At 46.9% G+C, this 12,410-nt stretch overlaps 1 protein-coding gene and 1 long non-coding RNA gene across 3 annotated transcripts in view; one reads left to right on the top strand and one right to left on the bottom strand.

Moving 5' to 3' along the window:
- The window catches only part of LOC129387750 (uncharacterized), a 39,480-nt gene extending 37,195 nt beyond the window's left edge, over positions 1-2,285 (top strand). Inside the window, exon 2 of the long non-coding RNA XR_008614937.2 lies at positions 2,036-2,285. This is a non-coding gene — a long non-coding RNA (uncharacterized lncRNA). The remainder of the gene's footprint in view (positions 1-2,035) is intronic.
- The window catches only part of LOC126542458 (uncharacterized), a 268,634-nt gene that overhangs the window by 243,718 nt on the left and 12,506 nt on the right, over positions 1-12,410 (bottom strand). The window lies entirely within an intron of this gene.

The following is a 12,410-nucleotide window of genomic DNA, read 5'->3' as shown; positions in this document are numbered from 1 at the left end:
CCGCCTCCTCTTTCTTGCGCCTTAAACAATCCGTTTTAGGAGGTCTGTGCGAGTGCGCTGCTGTCGCTTCGTCGCGTCGCATCTGTCACTCCGTTTGATGGGGAGCTGTCGGCGTGCTGTCGTGCCATTTGGAATATGCGGACTCGGGCGAAGTTGTCCGCAATCTTGGCCAGAAATTGTCGGAGGTAAGGAACCCGATAATAAAAACAGGAATTATTCCGCGGCTCTGTAGCGGTGAATTGATTGCTACGTGGCTGTGGCGGTAAAAAAAAAAAAAAACATTAGAAGCGTAATGCACGTTGAACCTGGGCATCCCCATTTGACAAGTTGATACTACTTTTTTTTTATATATATATACGCGTATGTTGCGTTTGGAGAGAGAGATGAGAAAGTAAGACGGGAAGTAAAGGTATATAGGTCAAGCAAACACTGATGCACAGATAACTACACACTTAATCGATGATAGGGTAAAAGAAAGGAAAGGCAAGGATAGAGTATAGGGTAACATATACAAGTGATTCTGGTAGTCTTGTAGACGTTTCATTGGTCCAAGATTCCATAAATTGAGAGAAACACTGCTCTACACTATTTCGAGAAGCTCAGCACCTGAATCGCTATGGAAGTTCTGCTAGAATTCCCGACAGCAGTTGGTGTTATTCGACTTCAAAGACTGCGCATCTCAAACGCCTCTCAAACGCATTGTCGTAACACTGACACTCATACTGTAGGAGTGAGAAGGATCGATACGGCGTACCGAGCATTTGAAAATAAGAGATAAAGCTGTCCACTAACAAAATAATAAAGGAAGGCAAAATTTTTAAAAAAGGGCAAGGAAGAACCGCGTATCGATATAATAGTGCTTAGATTGCACGATTATACACAGGATGTTTTATTTTTAGCTGCACCAGATTTTTCAAAGATTGCCTATGGCAGATAGCACAATTCCAACTCTTGATATAAATTACTTGATGAGGCAGCCACTACTTCTTCGAGAAATCAAGATGCTTAGTTGAATAATTAACGTAATTATGCTAATTAATTTTTCATTCATTACTTCACGCCGCGTATTTCAATCTACGAAGCACAGCCGCTCGGCTCGCATGACGTATCCACTTGAAACGAATTCTCTGGACAGCATCAGTTCCAAGACATTAATTTTCAAAGTGCCCGACGAAATGCATTGGCGTTCGTTACTTTTTTAAATTGCAGTTTTATGCATTGAAACAGAAAAATAACTGGAACGCCAATGCATTTTGACGGACAGTTTGAAAATTAATATCTAGGAACTGGTGTTGTTCAGAGAATTCATTCTAAGTGGATACGCCGTGCTAACTCTGCGTCTATAAACCGTAGATTTAAATATGTGGCGTACATTAAGTTAATTGGCGCAATTACGTTTTTTACTTAATTGAACACTTTGATTTCTCGTAGAAGTAATGGCGCCTCATCGAGTAATGTAGATAAAGGTTTAGAATTGTGCTATCTGCCATAGCCAATCTTTAAAAAATTTTGTGCAGCTAAAGAGACCTCCTGCATACAGTGCGATCTCTTCTATACTTAATGCTCCAATGCATTGCCTCTATAGAGCAACCAGGAAACCTTTTAAAAAATATGCGCTACTTTCTTTGCATATTACAACTAAGATTTTGACAATTTCCTTCGATACAGAAATAGGCATCTGCACAAAGAAATACGTTCCACGAAGGCACGGAAAAACAGTACGGCATATGCACGATGGACGACAAATGCTACGAATACGCGATGTGCCTGACGGTGTTTGTCTCCATGCAGAGGTACCATAACAGCACACAGACTAAACTTTCGCTGGGAATGAGCACGTGCTGCTCGCTAACAGGTTTCGAAACAACCAGCAGGCAGGCAGACCTCATACTCGTCAGAAGTACGCTGGTATATACTGCCGTACGAACTGTTGTGTCGTATGCTCGTTATACATCCGATTCATGCCTCCACGTCAGATACAGCAAAAGAACAAAACAAAAAATACATTTAGCGGTCTTTTGTCCTTTCATTGCAGGCGAAGTGAGAACACTCCAAGAAAATTGCCCAAGCAGCGTCTTTTTTTTTTTTTTAAGCCCCGTCAAGTCCCCGAGGAGAAGTGGAGTTCTGCCATCAAGACTTCCGAGCTTCCACAACTCCGGGCTGTCCAGAGAGCCCACGATGCGGCGATGAGGCTGGGCCTCCCCGTCCCGACGTGGGAGTGGCCCGCGGTGCTGCTCCATGGGCGGCGCTTCTCAGAACCTCGATAAAGTTTTTTTTTTTCTGTCTGTCTGTATGTCTTTCTGGAAGAATGGCCTCAATAATAAGGTGTACATGATCACTTGAAGGTAGATGACAGATTAATTCAGGAGTCAGTGGAACGCGACATCTACGCCTCACGAAATTGACTTCCGTATTCATATTGGTTTTGAAAAGAAAATTATCCAAGGATTCACCCCATTGCATTTTTACCCGGTTTTAAGTAAAAAAAAAAAAAATCCAGATCAACTTTATTTTTCTTTCTGCTTTTACGCGTTGCCTTACCCTAGCTAAATATTTTCTTTTTAAAAAGAGGGAGAATGAATTCGCAGATGAATTTAAGAGTAAAACATTCTAAGCAACGCTCTTCCATTCTCTAAAAAAAATACGTCGCAATAGAGTGACAAACATACTCCTGTGCCAAACACTTAACTAATCGAGAAAAAATTACCTCCAGTGAAAGTTGATGCTCAGTGCAGTGTCCGTTGCTCCATCCTGAAATTTATCAGGTTTAGTACAGATTCTTAATTTTATTTGTTAAGTTGAAGACAGGCGGTGACGTAAGCTCAGACAGAGCCGTGTCCGTAATCGAAATGAGAGCATTGATTATCAAAACTATCCAAAGCGCGGATATCATAAATACAAGCACGGCACATTGCTGCTGTTGCTGAATTACTGCAGATAAATGGGAAGGTATAGGTTACAATAGAGCCGGCAATCTCGAGGCACAGTTAGAGAGTGAGTAGCCACAACTTTTCGTTAGACCATCAGAAACATAAAAGTATTCTGGTAGACCACGGAGGTTCATCAACTGTCATAGTGGCAAAAGAGAGAAGCACGACGTGCATACATAGTTTGCGAAATCGCTACGGATGCCTTGAGGTTCTGCCCTTCCTCCAGCCGGAGAGCTCAAAAGACCAACAGAACAGTGAGGACTCCTTTACGGAGCCTTCTGCCCCTCTGTCCTTAATTGTTACTGTGACTCATACGCGCCATTCGTCCTTGTTATCGATGAATCGCTTTCGGGTTGCGTCGCGAAGCTCTTCTGTCAAATGTCGAATGCCTTGACACTTCCCTTCGCACCCGTGACCCCCACCACCACCACCACCTCCCCCCACCCAGCGCCAGACTGGAGCACCTTCCTCTTTCCGACCTTCGGTATTCTCCGGTTTTACGGCGTTTGCCGACGCAAAAGTCAAAGACGGTGCGCGCCGATCGATTTTGACGCATCGCTGTCGGCTGGGCGCGAAAGTGCGCGACGCCGCCTCGGGGCTAAGTGCAAGAATGTTGCTCGATATCGCTTTTCTTTTTGATTTCTTCTTGCGTCCGCCTATTTCTCTCTCTTCTTTTTTTTTCTGCGCAGGGCGACTCGGCTGCTTGTCTGCTTCAAAAAAAAAAAAAAACCAAACGAACGCGTAAAATGCGTTGACGCGAGCCCGTGCATTACACGCTTCTGTCATTCGTGCCACACGCGCGCGAAAGTGCGCACACACGTAAACGCACATACAAGTGCACATGTTGACGTGTTTGTGTGCAGAGTGTGCGCATTCACGATCGACTCGCTGGCGTGAATGCCAACGCGCAAAGTTTTCTCCGCATATCGGGACGAAACGGCACTCGGAGAGGTGAAGAAACACGGCCGCGCGAGCAAGCACACGCGCACATGAAAGCATGCAGACACCCACGCGCATATGAAATGTACGTCACTTCACTCTTCTTTTCTTCTTTTTTTTTTTTTTCGTGAGGACGTCCGTGTCAGGAAACGAACAAGCTCGCACGCGAGTTCTTCGAAACCGCCGTCGGGCGGGCCGCGCAAACTTGCAAGAACGGTACAGCGGAGAGACAATATATATATATATATATATATATATATATATATATATATATATATATATATATATATATATATATATATATATATATATATATATATATATATATATTAAGTACGCGTCCGAGTCCTCTCCCATAACGATGAGTATATGGTGGAGGATAGTTGTGCGCTAAGGGGTCGATTTGCCCAGGCTGGCAACGCAGCCCCCCCCCCCCCCCTGCACCCCACGCATGCTATGGGAGACAACGTGAGGGTGGATTACGCGCTCTATACATTCGGGCAATCAGAGCCCGAATTTACCCGTTCGGCTGACTTACTTCTTCCGGGGGGCGCACGTTCACTTTTTTTTCTTTCCACCGGAAATAAGAAAACCCGAATGCGGCGCGCGAAATGGCCACGGAAGAAATGGTAGAGGTGAGAGGCGGTGGTGCACTGGCGTTTGCGGGCGCGTTCTGCAGCCCCCCGCAACGTCCGTACGAGCGATTGATTCGAGCAGTCGAATATTTTGCCGTGGTGCCCACTTCGCTCTAAACACTTCCTCATTTTCACTTTTATAAGGGGCCAGTCGCAGAAAGTCCGCCACATAAGGTTAACCACGATGTTCTTGTTGAGCCACATTAGGCGGATGTGGATACGACGACTGCAACGTGTCGCAGAGGTTGTGAATTCCTCCCGTAACACTTTTTCTCTCTCTCTCTTTTCGCCCTCCCTCTCCTAGGGCATCTGAATACCCTACGATTCCTCATGCTGAATATGTATAGCGTGAAGGCTATTTTGTGCATGCCGGCAGAAATATCTCCGTTTCAGTAAAGAGTATTCCCCCTGCCCCCATAAATTGTTGTGTCAAGGAAACGTCGCCATTTACTGCACGCGTTAGCAGTACCGGCGCTGCAAACACCAGCGGCTAGCGGAGGAGTAATAGCTGAAATACGGTCGTTTGTCATCTCAGTAACTTCAAATACAAAACTGCTTCTCCACATCCCTAATAGTGGTCTCGGTGGTGATACTGAGCAATTTCAGCTTAGGCACATGCGCGCACTAAACTGAAGTCGCGCGGTGCAGTCTCTATACAAAGCCGCTTTTCCTCGGCTTTCAATGTGGTCGCAGAATGCCCCCCCCCCCCCCCTCTTCCCCCCCCCCTCCGTTTCGTGGCGCCAAATTCAGCCTCGTGGCAGCCAGTGACGCTAACTCGTTGGCGTCGCTTCCAGGAACAGGGTCGCCGGCCTAAATTTCCACGAAGGCCGCCGAGGCGCCAGTAAGCTACCCACGCCGAGCGAGGGCCAACTCGGGAGGGCACATGCGCGATCCCCCCAACAGTCCCCTCGTAATCACACGGGATCTATGAGGCGCGCACGCTGTCACCGAACAGCTCGGTGAAACAAAAAAAGGAGAAAGAAACCGCGTCTCTGCATCTGGGCAAACTCTCAAGACGAACGAGCGGGGCTTACCGCCAGTCGCAGTGTCGCACCACAGCGCAAGCGTAAAGCGTGCATTGCATCTTCGGAGCGACCCCCCTTATGCCCGTCGCCCATAGTTTACCTGTGTTTCGTCTCTGTTTACTTCTCTCTCTCCCCTCTCTTCTTCTTCTACTACTTTGTGTGCGTGTGTGTTCCAGTTCAGCGTAGCCTCGGGGCTCAAAAGGTGCCTGTTATGAATCGACATCCGAAACGGAGGGTTCCGCTCTTTGCAAAACACGGCGCGAAGGCGAAGGGCAGAGCGCGCGCGCGGCTTGCTGCGGCCAAGCTGTCGTCGCAGCCGCTCCCCAGGAATAGAAACAGCGCCGCGGGCGAGCGACCTACCGCCAAGCTGCGGCTTGCGACGACGCCGAGTGGAAGAGGAGCCCGCGGGCCGCATAGCGACGACGCTACGGGGGTGCCACTCCAAGAGCCTTGGGGGCTGGCGCTCGCGGAAACCCCTCCGCGAACAACTCGCTCCGAAGCTCGAAAGACCGGACGCCTAAACTGTTTATAGACTCGGTCGCTTCCTCTCCGCCGTCCTTGTCTCCTCCCATGAGAAACAGTATATCCATCTAAGGGTTCATTACCGCTGACGCCTCGGAATGCGAACTGAGGCAGTTGACAGACCTGAAACAAAGCTGCCGCTCGCGCGCAGCGTGGTGTAATGGCAAACGGAGAGTGAGCGCTTTGTACTTTAAAATGTGAAGCACTAAGAAGTCGGCCATAGACAGATCGGGCACGGACGCCAGACAATCTGGTCGTATGAGTGAGTGGTGGGTGGCATTCTAAAGAGAGAGAGAGAGAAAACAAGGATAGGAAAGGCAGGGAGGTCAACCAGAACAGCTGTTCTGGCATTCTAAAGGTGACAGTGGTGACGATAGAGCATCCTCGAGGGTGTCCAGTTCGGCATTCAGTTCCCACCCGAAGATAACCACAGCCTTGTATTCACAAAAAGTTTTTACGCTAAAACTGTTTCCAAGAAAAAGAAATCCAGCCAATCTCGTGCGGTGCTGGATACGAAAGTTTTTTTTTTCTTTTTTTACATCGCCTGTGGCAGTTAACATAATTCTACATTGAGCTAGATTGTAATTAAGTTTTACATTAATTACTTTATGGCACATGTTTTCATCTACGAATTGCAGCCGGTGATTTTGCAACCCTTATCCACTTGGAACGAATGCTCAGGACTACACCAGCTTCGAGATATTAATTTTCCGAATGTCTAACGAGATGCATTCGGCGTTCCAGTCACCTTTGTTCTGCAATATATATTTAAAAAATCTTATTAAAAGATTAAGTGGAACATAAGTGCCCGCTCACCGCAAGTTTCAACGCGCCTATCTCGAAACCGGTGCTATCTTTAGAACTCGTTCCCAGTGAATATGCCTTGCAAACTCACCGGCTACAATTAACACATTGCAATATGTGCCATAAAGCAATTAATTAGGAAGTTAATGAGTGATTTTCTCTTAATTAATGTATTACGCATTTCGCTTTCTCGTTCGAATAATGTCCGCCGCTTCGAGTAATCCAGTTCAAGGCTACCTGCTAGAGGCAATTTAAAAAAAAATTCTGCATGGCTTGAAAAAAGAAATAGAAAACACCATGTATTATTGGCGAAGGCGGCCACTCAAGAGCGAATAGGACTTATGAGCGAAAAGCGTCATAAACAGGGCCACAGTTCTCTCTCTACGCGCTTACTTCAGCCTCAGTTTGTTGGTTTTTGATTGACTGATTCTCGCAAATACCTCGTCGCTTTTATATTTCCTTATGGGAATGTCTAAAATGATGCGCGATGCTTAAATTTCAAGGAAATAACGCATACCGCACTGTCCTAGACTGAAAGATACGCATTTTCCATAGAGAAACTCGAACCCAAACCAAGCGGCTCGGGCTCCCGTAGAGCGTCGGAAATATACTTTTGTAGCAATTCACACGTGCGCTTCCGGGACAATATACAGGGTGTTCAAAATTAAGCTTTATGGTTTCCTTAATGTCACGCACTGGGAGGCACACGAAGACCACCTGTGCAGATAAGTTATGTGGCCAGAGGGACACAAAGTGAGGTGATAATTATCGCTGTCAGCAGCCCAATCAACTAAAATTGAATAGTTATCTTTTTGTCGACTGCAGTAAGTGGGTATGTTTGTATTGAAAAGTTAGTGGCAGTTGTGTGTCTACACAGTATCGGTTGGAAGAATTCTTCTAGCGTGTCTGCGCTCCGAGGTATCCGACTGCAAATTTTAATTCTCGTTTGCATGATTACGCATGCAAGAGAGTTAGGATCGGCGCAAAGCTCCTTTCTGGTGTGACGCGGCTGCTGCGCGCAGCATGTAGTCTGACAACGGGGCGGAGGCATTGGCGAAAATGATAACTGTCCGACGATAAACGTCAACGCACCCGCTTGCGTGTCACCGTCTATGTCGAGTCCACGCTGGCGCTTGTCCCGCCCGTCAGCTTTGGTTACGCTGATTTAGTAGCCAGCTCCCTGGTCCTGAGAAAACGACGATATAGCGTGCAGGGCCCCTCGTATCTGCATGCTCGCCGGTGAAGCCTTAATCGTTAATCGCCGACAAGGGATGCCGGATAAACAATGCTGAACGTCAATCGTAACAGTGCCCTTTACACAGCTGAGCTTTACACAATGCGCTTAGGCAACCGACGCCCAAGAAGCAGCGCTGCGCTGCCGCCGACCACAAAACGTGCGAGAGCGCAAAAGTGTAAATAAGGGTGCTACTCTCTTCGTCATCTCTCGCGAAAAAAAGAAAGAGAGAGAGAGAGAGAAACGACATTCCTGCCACGCAAGTATATACTAAAGGGACGCCGTTTATACCGCTTTACGCCGCAAAGTCGGGCCTCCCCCCCTGTATAACTGCAGAGGCGCACGCACGACGCTACAAACGAGTACAAACGAGCAGAGATGGGCGGAGGCGCTACAATGACGCGCAATTTTCAGACAGCGCGCTACGGCGTTTCAGCCGACCGCACATCTTCTTCCCTCGTTCGCAAAGAACAACGGCGAAAACAAAATTGAAGATTAAAGAAACGCGCACACGGAAGTTTCTAAGCGCGAAGGAGGCGGACGCTTTGCGGTGCGAGGTTTCCCGGCGATAAGACCGCGGTAGCGTCGTCGTCAAAACGACCGTGTCGCTGCAGAGAGAGAGAGAGAGAAAGAATAACAGCGAGCCAGCGAATTTCGACGCATTACTTGCCTCTTTCTGTCGTTCCCTCCTCTTTCCCCTCGAGAAGCGAGAAACGTAGAACGAGTCTCTCAAATCACCTCCCCCAGAGGCGCCGCGCTCTATAATCTTCGCAGGGGCATCAGTACGGAGAGGCAAAGAAACGAGGCAAGTGCTAATAAGAACCGGGCGTGCTGATGAGCATGTATACAAATTTTAATTACGAGTTCTCTGCCGCCGCCATGGCGTGCTGTCATCAGGCACGCTCTTTCTCTCCAGCTCTTCGCCCCCTGACGCAGTCGTTACCGCCTTGGAAACATTGCGAGATGAAAAATAAAGTCCTAACGACTTAGATGTTGCGCAACAGTGCTAAAGTGTTCCTGGCGTCAACTTGGTGGTTCTGCTGCTTCGTTTCTGCTTTCCTGATTTCTTTCTTCTCCCCTGTTTCTATCTATTTTTCTCCTTTCTCATATTTGCTTGTGTGCGTAGCTTTATCGTTGGTTACTAAGAGGTTAACAATGCCGTTGGTATGTTTTCTGAGGCGTGTTTTGGCTTGTACAGCGTGTGCCAGCTTTTAGCCAGAGTTTAAAAATATGCGAATGCCACCCAGCCGGACAGAACGAAGGTAATGTTATTTGCCGTCACTCGGAGGTACTCAAACTATCTTTGTTTAATTCCGCCTAGTTAGATAACTAGTCCCAATTAATTAATTGACTTCTAAAATATTGTAATTAGATTAGAAGTGTTAATGAGAAAATTGAAGAGCGACACGAGAAACTTCTGATAGAGCTTTCAGTTGCTCAATGCGTGCTACATGAAAGTGTTTTCCGAGGGTGAAAGAAGACCACGAATACACGCAAAGTGCCTCGAGCGGCCAGTCGCGCGGCACGGTAGTGATGGACTGCAAGCGTCAGAGAGAGAGAGAGAGAGAGAGAGAAGGGAAGACAGAAAGGCAGGGAGGTTAACTAGACTGAGTCCAGTTTGCTACCCTACACGTGGGGAGGGGAATGGGAAGCGTCAGGAACTTTCACAGAGCCAATGTGGCCCGGGTATTGGAGCTGGGGTATTGGAGCGAAATTCGAAAGAAGTGTAACTTTCACCTTAATTTTCTCTTCTAATAATCGACCTATTACCGCAAAATTACCGAAAATATAGTTTGGAAATTTTAGAAGTCTAAAATTGATCTAGTGTTTCTCTTTAGTGTCCCCTCTTAATTGCAATCTCATTTGTTTCGCATTGTAATAGCCGATGTCGGCCACGCCGGTATAAAAAAAAAAATGGAAGCGTCGTATAGCGCACTCTACCTTGCGCAAAGTGCTTATGCATTAATTTGAGAGTGCACACCCGCTGAGCAAACGAAATTCTGGTCTCGTGCGTTAATATTTTCGGATCTTTTATTTGTTTAACTAGCGTCTTGCTCGCTTCCATCTCGTCACTGTTTCGTTGTTGCGTGTCTTTTGCAGCCGCAAAATACGGCTACACAACGCAGTTAAGGGCACCGCACAACTTGGTGGGGACACATGCGTCGCGAAATGAACACATTCTATGCGGTTCGGTCTCGGTATTTCAGTAAAACCCTAACCTTGCTACTGTATAGTGCGTACACTTTCGGCATCAAACTGTCATTTAAGAGCTAGTAAAGCTCTCTATAGTGCCCGCGCCAGGCTTGGTGCTGAACGCTGACGACTAGAGCAGCTCCAAGTATAGGATAGTACAGTGACTTAAGAAATGGGGCGCAGCGACAGTCTTGAAACATGGCGTGTGCGAAAGTAATGACAGTCGTGACCGGGAAACGATTATACCCCCCTTATGTCGACTAACGACGTACTTCCTTATTTCTCTTTTTCACGTAAACTAACAGCGATGAGGCACTTGCTAAACGACGTAACCAAATCGCCACGTAAAATGCAGTCTGTTTGCCTGCATTCAACGACTTATTGCCGTAATATGTACCACAAGCGATGACGCATGGCCAAGAGCGCGCACTAATGAAACCACATATTAGCATTTACTGTAACGCGAGCAGACATGCCCTGCCAAGGGCGAGGCCGGTACGCATACCGTTTTTATCGCGCGGCAGTATAGCCAATACGTCGGGTGTTCCCGTTTGCCTTCGTTGTGCCTCGTGATTGTCAAGCGCTACAGCCGTGGGTGTTGCCAATCGCAGTCGTTGCCAATCGTTCCTGCGCGTGGGTGACGCAGCACGAGCGTAATGAGCGTCCTTCTCATTCTCTGTCTTCCTGCGAGCGCATGATCGAAACTCGCGTGGACAAAGCACGTCATCAAATTCTGGGCCAAGGACATTACGAGGCAGCATCTCGATCATTGAGAAACGACAGTAATACTGCTCAGGAAGCATATTCATTATATGGCATTTGTGCCTACACATTGAGCAAAGCATTTGCGTAAGCGAAATCACGGAACGATAGCTCATATTGAATATCTTCTACGACTATAATTCGGGCAGATCTTTTTTTTTATTCATTTTTATTGTTATTCCCCTCATGGCTTAACAGCATTACAGATATGACCAGGCAGTGACCAAATGCAAAAACAAGGCAAAGGAATACTACTGCAAGCAACTAAACAATTATATATACGAAGTGTGGATGTATAGGAGCACGAGTAGTACCAATGTAAGAAGTTACTCTCTACTAAAAAAAAAAAAAAAAAGCAATGAACTAGAGTATTTCGAAAACGGAAGGATTCAATTTCAAGAACATTTTTTTTTAGATTGGTGACACATGATGTGGGATTTCCGTTAGGTTTATAGCCACGGCATAAGATCAGTGTTTCGCATATTATTCGCGGGACGTATAGAAGTACACGTTTTGCAATTATGCGCAGCACATGTAACCTTGAGATCCTCTACCGCACTGCGGGTAACGTAGATACTGTTCCAAGGACATCATATTCAACTGAAGCGTGCCCGTAGACTTTTTCCCTAGCAAACTAAAGCTTGCAAAATTGTGCTCTCGTGAACTTGTAGATAAGGTCAAAGCCACCACACATCACCCTGGTAACGCATATATCTAAAACTGCACTGCTCTCGTGTGTTTATACAGGGCAAGCCCCGTAATGGATTATTATGCACAGCTGCAGAGACAGCACGACAAGCGTAGATTAAGAATTTTCGGAACGAAATTCGCATTAAGCAAGATGTAATCAACGGCAGGCATTACATCACCCTGTCGACACTAACAATCGAAAAGTTGCATTGTCTGGGCGCTGTTCAATACCCGGTGACAACACAGGTCCAAGAATATCAGGCCAGAAGTTGTGACCACTAACTGCGCTTTCCTAACACCGCTCCCACTGCGCCGTTCTTTTGCCGATGGCGAGGTCACCTTTTCGAATTCAGGCTTCGGCAGATGTACATCATTAGCGAGTGCTTGCAAAAGCGACTGTGCGCTGGTGTTTCGGCGCACGGTAAACAGCCTGAAGTTGTTCGAATTGGTCAAGAGTACCTTGTTGCAGCATTTGTCGCGATAAGTGGCATAGTTTCGAGAGATACGCAGGAATCAACTATTTATCCTGAGGACCATTAGCGTGCACCTAAATCTGAGTACACGAGCGTTTCTGCATTTAAGTACACAGCCATGTTGCAGTACAGGGTAGCCCCATCGATATGCGGCCATCGCGACCGGGATCGAACACACGACCTAGAACTTAGCAGCACAATGC

Source organism: Dermacentor andersoni, chromosome 2, assembly GCF_023375885.2.
Source record: "Dermacentor andersoni chromosome 2, qqDerAnde1_hic_scaffold, whole genome shotgun sequence".
NCBI classification, from domain to species: Eukaryota; Metazoa; Arthropoda; class Arachnida; order Ixodida; family Ixodidae; genus Dermacentor; species Dermacentor andersoni.
Note: the sequence above shows the minus strand (reverse complement) of the source record. Positions and strands in the feature narration are given on the sequence as shown.